Source organism: Pelodiscus sinensis, chromosome 5, assembly GCF_049634645.1.
Source record: "Pelodiscus sinensis isolate JC-2024 chromosome 5, ASM4963464v1, whole genome shotgun sequence".
In the NCBI taxonomy this organism is placed as follows: domain Eukaryota; kingdom Metazoa; phylum Chordata; order Testudines; family Trionychidae; genus Pelodiscus; species Pelodiscus sinensis.
This window is the reverse complement of record NC_134715.1, coordinates 31,251,261-31,263,642: the sequence shown is the minus strand read 5'-3', so window position 1 is coordinate 31,263,642 and position 12,382 is coordinate 31,251,261. Positions and strand designations below refer to the sequence as shown.

At 45.4% G+C, this 12,382-nt stretch overlaps 1 protein-coding gene across 8 annotated transcripts in view; it reads right to left on the bottom strand.

Moving 5' to 3' along the window:
* ALPK1 (alpha kinase 1) overlaps positions 1–12,382 on the bottom strand; it is a 91,802-nt gene that overhangs the window by 71,455 nt on the left and 7,965 nt on the right. The gene's annotated exons all lie outside the window — the stretch shown is intronic.

Sequence of the window (12,382 nt, the reverse complement as noted above, 5' to 3'; positions counted from 1 at the left end):
CTCCCCCGACTCTCGGGCGTAACCAAGGCCTTCGCAACCAAACCGATATCTGTGAAATGTTCCGTGTGCTGTGTAAATTGGTATGTATGATTTGATTTTTTCTTGTTGTATAAGCTTAGTGTTGTAGTTGTTTTTGGGTAGTACATAAGAGTTTGTAATTATCACTGTTAGTTAATTACTGTATCTGGATATTTTAAGATTAGAGACTATTCCCCTTGCCATTCCCATCCTTATTTCTCTGATACGTTTTACTAGAAGCCATAGAATATATATAATAAATACTGTAAATCCATTATTAACACGGTCTATTAAAAATCTTAGAATAAATACTATAAATTCACCATTGTCATAAATAAATAATTTTTATTTGATAAAACTGTCCACCTGGTTCTGTCCTTCCCCCCTTGGGTATTTATCATTGGACCTGTGATTCTCGTGACACCTGTTAAACCAACTAATAGAATTCCAGAGCAGTGACAGGATTCTTCATTATGCAGGCACCAGTTGCGATCAGGGACAGTAGGTTTGTAGCATTTTTGGTGGTGCCCACAATGCATCCAAGTCCCTCCTCTTTGCATCTGCCTAAGGTTCAGTGAGGGAATTTGGGTGGGGGATGGGAGAGCGGTCTGGCTCTGGGAGGGACTTGGGAGCAGGAGAGGATTTGAGGTCTAAGCTCTGGGACAGAGTTTGGGTGCTGGGTGCAAGCTCTCAGCTGGGGCAGAGAATTAGGGTTCAGGGCTCTAGGAGGGAGTTTGGGGGGTATATACAGGCAGACCAGGGAGACGCGGAGCAAAGCCGCGGAAGTCGCGGGCGGTGGGACCGTGGCGCATCTCGGCGGTCTTGCCGCCTGCGTCTCCCTGGTCTGTGGGGGGACCCCCCAGCAGACCAGGGAGATGCGGAGCAAAGCCGCAGAGGACACAGGCAGCGGGACCGCGGCGCATCTCGGCGGTCCAGCCGCCCGCGTCTCCCTCGTCTTCTGGGGGGGGCATAGCTAGTGCGCCCCCCCCCCCCAGGAGACCAGGCTTTTCTCGCCAATGCCTGGGGTAGAGCAGCTGGGGGGGCTGTCGGGTTGATGCCACAGCGCCGAGGTGCGGCGCTACTGGACCAACTCAGCAGGACCCCAGCTGCTCTGCCCCAGGTGTTCCCAAGTCAGCCGCTGCTGAAACTGATCAGTGGCTGATTCCAGGAAGCCCAGGGCAGAGCAGCTCTGCCTCGGGCTTCCTGTAGTCAGCCGCTGGTCAGTTTCAGCAGCGGCTGACTTGGGAACACCTGGGGCAGAGCAGCTGGGGTGCTGCCGGGTTGGTCCAGTAGCGCCGAGGACCAACAGCGGCTGAATCTGGACGCCAGTTCCGACTTACATACAGATTCAACTTAAGAACAAACCTACACTCCCTATCTTGTACGTAACCCGGGGACTGCCTGTAGTGGGTGTGTGGCACTTACCTAGGGTGACTCCCATAAGTGAAGGTAATCAGGGTGGATGTCTGTCTGTCTCTCTCTCTACATGCTACTACCTACAGGCACTGGCCCTGCTGCTCCCATTGGCTATAAAGGCACTTGGGGCAGGAGCAACATGGGTAGACCCCATCTTTCTCCCCCACCACCCTAGGCAGCTGTGCACGGAGGGAGAGCAGGAAGGAAGTTGCTGTAGCTTTGCTACTCTGCCAATGGTGGCAGAGGCCCTGGGCACTTCTAAATCACCCAGGGCCGCAGGTAGGACTGTGCAATGCACCAGAGGAGGTGTCTGGAGGCAGCAGGAGGAGTCGGAAGAGAAATCTGGCTCTGAACTTTTGTGGAACTGGGCTCCTGGATCAGGAATATTTCTGGAGCCTGGGCACCACAGGTCCATATAACTTGCCGCCCCTTGTTGCAGCTTCATAAAAAATGAGTTGGGCTTTGCACTTAAAACCAAAGGTTCAGGTTAAATATGAAGAGTTTTATTGTCAGCCCCAAGTATTCAAAATTGTGACTTAGGCCTCACAAATTAAGAGACTGGCTTTAAACTTGAGATTTTAAAGAAATAACCAATGTAAAGGGTTTTTTTTTTAATTTGACTTTTATTTGGGGCCAGTGTGGTTTATATTTTCAGGCTTTTCTCAACAGTCATGAGAGTTAATCATTTATTTTTTATTTTAACCTGAAGGCGGAGATTCTCACATACTCGGCTGCTGAGCTGGAGCTCTAAAATAACCCCCAAATATCACACACTTTGTTGTACTCAGATAGTAAGAATGGGCAACATGAGAAGAATACATTGTATCCTTTCCAAAATTACAGCATTAGCTCTTTGGGCACTGAATGATTTTTCTAAGAATGTACAAGTAAATTAATTAGTTAATATATGGCTTCATTAATACTGTTCTTAAATGGTACCTTTTGAGAAATATAGTTAATTGTTTGGGGGGAAAGAGCTGTTTTTGTTTCTCAAATTATCTCTGTTCAGGCATGATCTGTCTGCACCAAAATTGGTAGAAAAGTAACTCTTGAGTACTTGATAGGGTTTTAAAAAAATAAATGTTTAGAATTATCAGTCAGCCAATGTTCTTCATCTGTGAAGACTTATCTGAGGAACAATGTCTCAGAGGGTAGCTGCGTTAGCCCATATCTTTTAAAATATGTAGTCCCGTGGCACCTTAGAGACTAACAAATATATTGGATCAGAAGCTTTAATGGGTAAAAAGCTGATGATCTGATATATTTGTTAGTCTCTAAGGTGCCACAAAACTACTTGTTGTTTCTAAGTAACAGTGTTCTTCAGAGAGAGCCCCCACTTTCAAAATGACTTCAATCACTCAGTGTTTGCAACGGGACTGAGGTGACAGATTTAGCAAACTCTGAGATTTACCAGCTGTTGCAATTGATGGAGTAGCCTGGTTCCTGCTACACACTTCTTGTGATGGAAGGACCACTGGCACCATTTATGCTGCCCTATCTATCCCTATTGCCATGTTAACAGTTCAACCAAGAATGATCCAGGCTCAACTGAAATTAAATGTTGAAAAAAATCATAGTCCAAATTAGGGCTGTCAATTAACGCGCATTAACGCCTGAGATTAACGCAGAGCACAATTAACATGTTAATTTTTTAAATGCGTTAATTGCAGGTGATTCTGCGGCGCTGTCCCTTTGAAACGCTGCCAGCAGACTCCAGCTGATCCTGGGCTCCATGCAGCACTGCCCCTTTTGAAATGCCGCTGCTGCATTTCAAAGGGGGCAGTGTGAGCAGAGCCTGGGATCACCTGGGGATTCCAGCGGATCCCAGGCTTCTGTGCTGCTTCCCCTGGGACAGCATTTCAAAGGGGCAGCTGCACCGAGCCTGGGGTCAGCTGAGGACTCCAGCTGATCCCGGGCTGCCACAGCATTTCAAAGAGGCAGCACGCACGATTAATTGCGATTAAATTTTTTAATCACTTGACAGCCCTAGTCCAAATAGCATGATATGTAAGTTGGACAAACAGCTGAAAAGTCTGTGTGTGAATACAGGGTATTTTACAGTCATGCCAAGGGAACAAACGTTAGTTAGCACAGTAAATTAATCAAGCCTATATGATGCCTGAGAATCTGCAGGCTTGACAAATCAGGAAAAGATTCCTGGCACATCATCCCGCCATTCTTCTCTTTTTAGTGGATCACGGTTCTTATTGAAACATTTAAGAGTCAACTTCTGCTAATGTAGCCATGTAAGACGCATACGCTAGGATGGAATTACAGAATCTGATTAAGTGGATCCTACCCACGAAATCTCATGATCTTAGATATTTTTTTGTTAGTCTCTAAGGTGCCACTGGACTACGCATTATTTTAAAATCACAGACTAACCCTGCTACCCTCTGAGTCAGAAGGAACTAGCTATGATCGTGTGGCAGGAATATTTTGCTCAATTACTAGAAAAGGAAGGCAAGAAGGCACTTGGATGTGGTTCTTTCTAATTAAGTGTCATTGACTTACTTTGGAGGAAACCTCATGCAACTCTCAGAATGGGAGAGTGTCAGTCTGATACAGGGTCAGTCTGGTACAGGGTTTTGGGAGTACAAAAGGGAAGCGAATGAAGAAAGAATAATAAGAAAGAGCCAAGTTTTTAAAAATAATGTCATCACTGCTTAAAATGAAGCCTAAATGGTCAGACTCATCCACGGAAGAAATATTCAAGACTTCATTTTTTTGCCTTTTTGCACCAAAACTGCTACAACCTGGGATGATGGGATAGTGCATGTTTTTGGAAGAGGAATTCCTAATGGATTTAGTCAAGCAGGAAGGCAGAAATCACTAGTAGTACTTATAGAGCAGTGCTACTGTGATTAGGAGTTGTGAACCTAATTCCTTGCTGCAATTGTGCTCTTCACTCACAGTTACATAGAAAAGAACCCCTTGCATTTGTAAAAATATCAAAGTAATTGATAAAAAAAACAGTTTTATTGATGGCTGGTCCCAATGAGTTAGGCAGATTTATATTAACTGAAGATCTAGCCTACACAACTTAAATGGGCTACACACCCAGTCAGCATTGGTGAAGATATCAAGCAGAGTGCCTTAAGGGTTGGTTCTAGGGCTAATTTTGTTCATCATCTTTATTAATGACCTGGATGAGGGGATGGATTGCACCCTCAGCAAGTTTGCACATGACACTAAGCTAGGGGGAGAGGTAGATACGCTGGAGGGTAGGGATAGGCTCTAGTTTAAGCTTATCGGGTAGCCAAGTTGACTACTCGCATTCATCTGCCCCTTTGCTGCCTGTGTATCAGAGGCAGAAAGGGTGGGGGGAACAGGAGCCGGTGCTGGGGAGAGCCAGCTTAAAAGTTGGTTCCCCCCAGCACTGTCTCTGCTCCCTCCTAGCAGACAGGGGCTGCTACTGGCTGGGCAGGGATCCCCACTAAGTCCCAGCTAGCTCTGGGAACAAACCCTGCTGCTGCTCTGCTATTTAAAAGACAGTAGGAGTTGGGCAGCCTGCCTCCTGGCTCCTACTGCATTATAAATTGCAGAGCTGGACTAGGGTTTGGTCCCAGCGCAAGCTGGGACTGAGCGAGGCTGCCTTCCCCTATTGAGTAATCGAGTAATTGATAAAAATTCTATCGACTACTCGATTACAAAAATATCCTCAATTTAACATTCCTGGCAATTACAGGCCTGTACGCAGGAATTTCTGTGGCGTGCGAGATGTTGGAGGGGCTGGTGGCTGCCCTGCTCCCATGGCCCAGCCCCATCCCAGCCTCGCTCCTGGGAATGGGGAGAATCAGCCCCAGCCTTCCCCAGGCCAGCTGGAGCACGGGTGAGGCTAGTCTGGGGCAATATACTGACCCAGCCTCATGCTTATGTGGAGGATCAAAGGAGTGGGGGGTGCATTCACACCCTTCTCGCCCCCACCCCCTGTGTAAGAGCCTGAAGTAAGAGGCACAACGGGGAAAAAAAGAGAGAAATCAGGGAGGGAAGGCTGGATAAGAAACAAGACAGGCCTGCAACAGGAATGGAGGCAAGACACAGGAGAGAGAGAGAGAGAGAGAGAGAGAGAGAGAGAGAGAGAGAGAGAGAGAGAGAGAGAAAAACAAGAAAAAAATAAAGACAGGTGAAGCGAGAAAGAGAGAAAACCCATCTTTTCAGAAACAGCTCTCCTTGTCAGTCATGCACACCACTTCAAGAAGAATGATTCAGGCACCAAGCAGGGCAAAAGTGGGAGGGATGAATCCTATTCCTATCCCCTGAGTAAAAGCAGGAGTACTGAAAAGGGAATTAAATGAGAAGAGAGTCACATTTTGTTCTTGCATAGAAATGCCTTCTAATTACTTCAGGTTTTAAAGTTGTCCTGGAGACTCAATCTCTAGAATTGCGATGCAAAACTTTCAGCAAATCCATCTTTCTATGCATCTCTTCTTTCCTCCTCCCCTTCCCGCTCAGCCTCCATTCAGAATCAGCTATGTGCCTTGCCTGATATTTGGATCATAAGCTCTCGAGGGTGGGAATCAAGTTTTACTAGCACATTTTGGAGGCTGTAAAATAAAATAAATAAATTCTGGCTGTAAATTGTTATTTGAGCTTTGCTGCCTTCCCTGGTGAGCTCAAAGCAACCTCTAGTCCACTATCATTACTCCTGGGCTCTCAAAGGATTTCAAAAGGGAAGATTACAGCTCTTGTAATTCCCAAATTCTAACTCATTTACTCCAAAAATTATAGTTAGCCAACTATCAGGGTTGAGACACGGTGGCAGAAGAAGCAGACATAATATCGGCCCTTGCTGCTGCTTCTGTCTTTTGGATACACAGAGGAGTCTGGAGGAGATTGTTGAGAACACAAAGGAGAGTTAAGCAACTAACTCCCCTGTATGCCTCTGGAAACCTCACTCAGTTTCCAAGTTTCCTCAGCACTTTGGACCCTGATCTTGCAAACACACACGAGTAGGCTCATTGAATTCAATGGGTCTACTCATGTGCATAAAATTACTCATGTGTGTAAATGTTTTCAGATGAAATGTTCACAAGATCTTAACGAGCACCGAAAATCTTTTAAAAACAAAAAAACCACACACTTGATTTACACAGAGGTGGTAACCTAATCCAACATTGCCACCTACTGGTGGCAATACCTTAACAGGGCTGTATGAAGCCATTAAAGTGGAATTGGTAAAGTTGCATAATTTGTTTTTAGCTGACTTCTTATACTAGAAGCAATCCAGACTAGAATTAGATCAAGTTGTAAAAAATGAAAGCGTTTTGGGTAGGTATCTTCTTTTGTAACGAGAGAAGAGAATTTTAATTTACTGTTCATATAGTAGAGAATGGTAGACATTCCTAGAGACAGGCTGTGTTATGATTCTTTGGTATCATCTGTCCACAAGCTATGTACAAGTCTGGCTATTATGCCTCCAAATTTCCCAGTTAGTCTTAATCTCATTATTATTATCACCCCATCTTCAGTGGATTCTTACAGAACTCATGACAATGAGAGTTACAAGGAAATACAGATATAAGATCCTCACATTATAAAAACATTAAAGAAAGGATGCAATGCTATAGTACACAATGATACTGAACTATAGACCTAGGCTCTAATTCTTCTAGAATCACAGAAATGGAGAAGTGTAGAGATGGTTAGGCTCTTAAAAATCATCATGTCAGCCCTCTTTGCTGAGACAGTTATGATTCTGTATTCTACTCTTTATGGTGAATTAATTAATGGCACAAAAATCATCTAATTTGGGGATATTACTCAAGAAATTTTAGGGCTAATCAAACAAAAGAGAATGTCAAACAGTTTAGGATCAAAGGGTGCTAGGTGTTCACATTTTTATAACACAATCATAATGGTTATATTATATTATATTATATATTTCAGGAAGCTGTTCACTGTGTGTGTGTGTACACACACACACACACACACACACACACGGTGAACAGCTTCTTGAAATGCAATCCATCACAGTATATTATTGTTCGACCTAATATTAAGTAATACTGTTTAAATAAAAGGAATTCTATTTTTAAAAATAAGCTCACTTGGTGGACTGGCTGTCTCTAGGGGCTTGATCCTGTAAACACAAGCACATGCATAACTTTATTCACAGGTGAGTAACAGAGATGTTAACAAGTAGTTGACTACACAATTAATCGATAGGCATGGGCTTATCAGTTAATCTTGTCAACTGCATGCACTCCTCTCCCCACTTGCTGTCTCTGTGTCCCCCTATGGACAGGAGCTGCAGCAGGAGGCAGCTTCTGTCTGTGGGGAGCTCAGACTGGCCGGCCCTCCCCATCTCCCCCCATGGACAGCGGCTGCTGCCACCCCATGCTGCTACCTCTGTATTAGAGGCAGCAGCACGGGGTGGCAAGCAGCCAGTCTGCACAGGGAACTGGTTTTTAAATTGGCTCCTCTCACAGACCAGTTCCCGCCTGCCACCCCACACTGCTTCCTCCGATACAGAGGCAGCAGCAGACAAGGGCTCCCCAGCAGCGGGGCCAGGAGTGCACTGGCTGCCGGCCCCACCCCTGGGGACTATCGAATAGTTGCGTAACCTCTAAGATTTTATGTGGTTACATGACTATTCAATCACACAGTATCTAACATTCCTAGTGAATAGTCCTAACAGAAGCTAATGGGACTTTTCTCCTAAGAGAAGTCAGTATGTGTGTGTTTGTAAGGTGGGCTTTACAGCTGCAAGGGAAGATTTAAGGTGTGTTCTTGGTTCCCAACTCCTAGAAATTCTATGCAAAGGGGAATAATTATAGGACAGGAGTCTTTGAGGGATTTAGGAAGTGAAAAGAAAGAGCGCAGGAGCACTTGGCCTCTGAAATATGTTAATACTGTACAGCCAACACATGGGGAAAAAATAATCACATATTGACCATATTTCTCATAAGTTTTCTGGAAAAAAATCTAAGTAGTGTTACATTAAGCCTTTTAATGTTTCATTTCTGTCCCCTTGTGGTGAGGGCTCAGATTTGTGGAATAATGGCATCTCTTTACATTTACCCATTTTACGCTGCGCTTAAATCAGTGGTGGGTATTTTAAAAGGGGAATTTTGAGTAAAAAGTGTCATGACACTTAATTTTCTAAATGAGTACTCATGTGGTCAAACCCTCATATTAATCGTGATCCGAATAGCGGTCTTTTTGTGAATGAACTAACACATTCAAAGTGGTCACCTACATTGTGCCTGCAAAATGAGCATTTACATGCACAATTACTCATTTGTGAGGGGAAACACCCACTCTGTCCACATAGCAGCTGTGCCTGTAAATTCTGCATCTGCAGTTTAGATAGCCAGGTTTGAAAGTTAGGCCCTTGGGAATCAAATAAAGGAAGGAGAGGCACAGTGAAATCCTGACTCCACTGATGTCAATGAGAGTTTTACTGCTGGTTTCAATGGGGCCAGGATTTTAAATCAAATGTTCATTAATTTAAATAGCAGAGGAATATAGGAATTGCCCCTTTGTCTCAGACTAATGGTCCATCTCTTCTAGTATCTTGTTTCTGACAGTGGCCAGAACTAATTGATCCAGATTAACTTATCCAAATTGGTAGATTCTTCCTAAACCCTGTCAGTTAGTAGTTGGCAGTACTACTTTGGCAGTAAATTCACATAATCAAGTTGAAGTATTCTCTAATTCTATTTCTTTATTCATCAAACAGGCTCAGAAACAAAACTCTACCTCTAAATGATCTTCTAACACCATTTAACGTGATCTACATTTTTTTTTCTATATCAGAGACTAAGCAAATTGATTACATTTACAAATTATTTTGAATGAAACAAATTTATCTCAGGAGTATTTAAAAATGTACTTATCTTCTGTGAGGTTCAAAAGTGTATGCTGGAAAACGTCCCAGGCAAAAAAAGATACATTAAATAATTAGCACAAGCTTTCTGCCTGGAAAGAAAAATCTATAACAATTCTTGCCTGAAGTGTGCATTTCTTAATATCTAAGGCTAAACCTTAGATAGTGGGAATAGTCCTCTTGAATTAAACAGATACCACATCTATGAGCAATGTGAGGAAATTTAGGCCTTCAACTGTTGTAAATAATAATACTGGGCTCTAAAATACTAACGGTGGGTTCCCAAAGAAATTGAGTGGTTGCAACACAATGCTTAACTTTTAAGCCCACAGAAAAATCATAGGAAACACACTCTGATCCACAAAGTCAAGTTAGGCACTTTGGCTCCCCATACAATGACTGGGGAGAAAAATATACCTATAAATGCCATCTACAAAAACTAGGTTTCTAGGCAGCTTCCTATCTAAGCTGGCCAATTCGAGATGCTGACCAGAGGAGTGTGGACTAAGCCCACTCATCTTTCAGAGATAGGCATCCAAGTCCAGGAGACAAAAAAATTCTTATCATTAACTTATCACTCATGAATGGGAACCTGCTGCCTGGAGTGAGGAGGTGTAGGCATCTACACCACTTTCTGAGAAAATAAGTTATTGTCAGGATCCTGGCAGCCGGGTGTGGTCAAGGACAGAAGTTGTGGTCTGTGCTTGTCTCACATCAAAGGACCAGTCTGCAGTCATCCAGGGTTACTCCACTGTGGATTTTTAATACCTTCCTGTGAAGCATCTGGAGTGAGCCATTGTCAGGATACTGTAACTGATCACTAGTCTGATCTGGTACAGCAGTATTTTTATTCCTAAAAAACAATTTAAATCAATACTAGGACTACACCAGGAAAGCAGTGACAGCTAACGCCATAGACACTCAAAACCCATCAAGTAAAATAGTATTGTGTAATGTTTGGTGACACAATTCTTTCCTTGAGTTGCAAAAGATGTTTTACAAAAAGAAAGTTGCAGTGTGTGCCTGGTAAATAATGAAATATTGGTGGAAACAGCAGACAACAGTGATGTAGTGAACTCCCTTCCTGCCTGATGTGAGGGGTGGAAACAAGAATCAACTTTTGCTCCTGGTTATCCTTTTCTATTCTAGTCTCTCTTGCTGCAAGAAGGTGATTAGACTTCATTGTTCTAATCTAGGGATCTTAACAGGTAACCGGTTCACTGGTTACTAAGAATGTGAAAGGTTAACCTGTTACCCTTAACGGGTGAGGCTTACCACTTCCAGTTAACCAGAAAGGCCTGGAGCAGCTCTCCGCCCACCCTGGGAGGGAGCTGCTGCAGCTCTACGGGGCCCACCACAAGCCTGGAGCAGCCCTTGCCTGTGACGGGCTCAGCCTGGTCCCCATGCCGTAGGTTACATGCGGTGGCTCCCTGGGAAGGCGGCTGGCAGATGCTGCCGGCCTGCTCCCGGGAAGCCAACTGCAGAGTCCACAGCAAAGCTTCCCCTACCAACCCCTCTCCCTGGGAGGTGGCTTCTCTGTCGCAGTGAAGCCTCTACCCTGGGAGGCTGCCAGCCCCCTCCAGGAGTGAAGCTTCGCTGTGGGCTCTGCAATATAAAGCTTTATACCTTAGAGCCCACAGTGCAAGGCTCAGATTTTTAGAAGTTATGTGGTTCCCTTTTTAAATGACTTTTAAAATGCCTCCTGTTTACCCAGTAACCATCACCCTTAACGGTCAATGCTTATCAGGTAACGGTTAATCATTACCAAGGGAGCTGCCCGCCGCAGTTGTAGGGCTGTTCCAGCCCCGCTGGACCCCAGAGGGCTGGGAGCCGGCAGCCCCATACAGGGATGGAAGCAGTAGCTCTGTGAGGAAGTGGCCTCAGAAATGACAGTGACTTTGCTGGCTCCGCACGAGCTGGAAGCACTTGGGCTGGAGCAGGTAGCTGCTCCAAGCCCCACTGGTTAATTGATTAACCCTGCTCATCCCTACTACAAGTTGGACCTCCCTGATCCAGCACCCTTGGGATCTGAACTGTCCTGAGCCAGGGAGTTCACCGGAACAGGGGAGGTTAATGCTCCTCTGCCTGATACTCCCTTCTCTGCTGCTGACCCCGCTAATGCTGGCCTGACAAGAACTCCCTGCCCCGCTTCCCACCTGCTGCCGCCAGGTTCCCCTGCTGGGGCCACCAGGAGTTCCCCGACCGGGGCTGCGCAGTTACTCTGGCCCTCCTGCCACTGGGGGTTTCCCGAGGTTCCTAGCCACTGCTGCCCAGCTGCCACTGACCCCATGGCCAGGGATTCCCCACTGCTGCCATACCACTGCCACCAGCGCTGCTGTTCCTGGGGATTCTCTGGCCGGGGCTAAGCCCAGCTGCTGCCAGAGGTTTCCCGGGGTTTTGGACAGGGCTTCCCACAGTTGCCAGCTCCACTGCAGCTGGGGGTTCCCCAGACAGGCCCGGGGACTCTTGGCCACTGCATGGCCCTGCTGACACCGGGTTCCCCAGCTGGGATGTATGGGTGGGGGGGGTCCCAGCCTTCATGTTTGCCCAGCTGGCTCCTGCCTCCAGGGCTCTTTGGTCCAGCAACATCCGTGGCCTTACTGACAATGGATGTTGCCAGACCAGAGAGTCCCAGATTTGGGAGTTTCAACCTGTAACTATATGTAGCTATGTGTTTTCTTTGATTGCACTCCATCACAGAGAGGTTTTGGCTGGACATTAGGAAAAACTTCCTAACTGTCAGAGTAGTTAAGCACTGGAATAAATTGTCTAGGGAGGTTGTGGAATTGTCATCATTGGAGCTATTTAAGAACAGGATAGACAAACATCTTTCAGGGATGGTCTAGATGGTGCTTGGTCCTGCCATGACTGCAGGGGACTGGACTTGATGACCTCTCAAGGTCCCTTCCAGTTCTAGGGTTCTGTGACAGACAAAGCAGACAGAAAGAGTGAGGGGAAACAGAGGCCCAGAAAGGCAAGTGACTTGTTCAGCACACAGCTGGTCAGAGGCCAAGCTGATCACAGATCATTTGACTCCCAGTCATGTACCTTATCCACTAAGCTAACGGTTTAACTTTCCAAAATTTTGCCATTCAGCATTATTTTTAGCTAAGGAAA